This window comes from Pygoscelis adeliae, unplaced genomic scaffold (genome assembly GCF_000699105.1).
Source record: "Pygoscelis adeliae isolate BGI_AS28 unplaced genomic scaffold, ASM69910v1 Scaffold495, whole genome shotgun sequence".
Taxonomy (NCBI): domain Eukaryota; kingdom Metazoa; phylum Chordata; class Aves; order Sphenisciformes; family Spheniscidae; genus Pygoscelis; species Pygoscelis adeliae.
In genome coordinates this window covers 282098-283463 of record NW_008824719.1, presented here as the reverse complement: position 1 = coordinate 283463, position 1366 = coordinate 282098, and positions in this window count along the sequence as shown.

Below are 1366 nucleotides of genomic sequence, written 5' to 3'. Positions count from 1 at the left end.
GGCCCGGCGCGGCTGTCCGTGGCACCGTGGCCCACCGCTGCCTGGCGGGACGCTGAGGAGGAGCCGTGGCTCCGGGGGCGTGGTTTCACTACCCAGCGGCAGCACCGAGCAGCTGTGAGGGGGAAGCTGCGCCCTGCCCTGCGTCCCTGCCGGGGCCCGGACTCGTCCTTCGGATGCGCTGAATGAAGGAACCGATCGGTTTTGTTAGAACAGGCCGTTTCCCGACTCGCCTCATCCTGTGGCCAAATGCCAGGGCCCGCCCAAGGGAAGCGGGGAGCCTCTCACTGCAGACCCGGGGAAGGCCGGGGCTGCTTTGGTCAGAGCCCGTGCTTGCGTGAATGCAATGCAAAACGAGACGGCTGCCGCTGTGGGCCTCCTTAGGTGAGATGAGTCCTGCTGTAGTGCCTCTGAAAGGCAATAAATGCTCCAAGTTTTCTAAAAGGCCTACAGTGTATAATTCATTGATAAAACAGTGGGAGAATAATGAGTAAGTGTTTAGAAGTAGAGCTTACATCACAATTTGCAATTAAACTTTATCCCTTATCTTTCCATTATTATAGAGCTGTCAAAGACAATTATGGGATTCTTTCTGCATAATAGTACTTAAAATTGCATCTCAAAACATGACACGCATACACTGGCTCCTGGGGAAATGCCTTTTTCAAGACAGCAGAGCAATTTAATTCGAACAATCAGTTGTATAATTTGTTTGGTCAGATAACTAATTTTAACCAAACCGAGGCTGTAAAATTAGTTTCTTTTTTCCCCTGTTTTAATTTCAGCTTAAATATATAATGAACTAAATTATAGGTGCTTTTTTAATGCCACCACTGGAGGCAATTGTGTCTGAACTTAAAAAAATGATTGTAGTAAACAAACAAAAACATTTGCGCCACTCCTGAAGATACTGAAGTGGTATTCACTCTGCTGGTATAAATAGCCCCATTACCTGAAAATGCAGCCTCTAAAGAAGAAAATTGCTTCACTGCTAACAATGCCTTCCAATAAATTAACAAAGTTACTGTGAACATTCATTACACAGGTAGGTCCATATTTAAGGCTTCAGTCAAAGGTGAAATTGCGTCAGTGACTGAAGAGTAGGTGTTCCCCAGGGCTCAGTTTTGGGGCCGGTCTTGTTCAATATCTTTATCGATGATCTGGACGAGGGGATTGAGTGCCCCCTCAGTAAGTTTGCAGACAACACCAAGCTGGGCGGGAGTGTTGATCTGCTCGAGGGTAGGAAGGCTCTGCAGAGGGACCTGGACGGGCTGGATCGATGGGCCCAGGCCAACTGTATGAGATTCAACAAGGCCAAGTGCCAGGTCCTGCACTTGCTTCACAACAACCCCATGCAGCGCTACAGGCT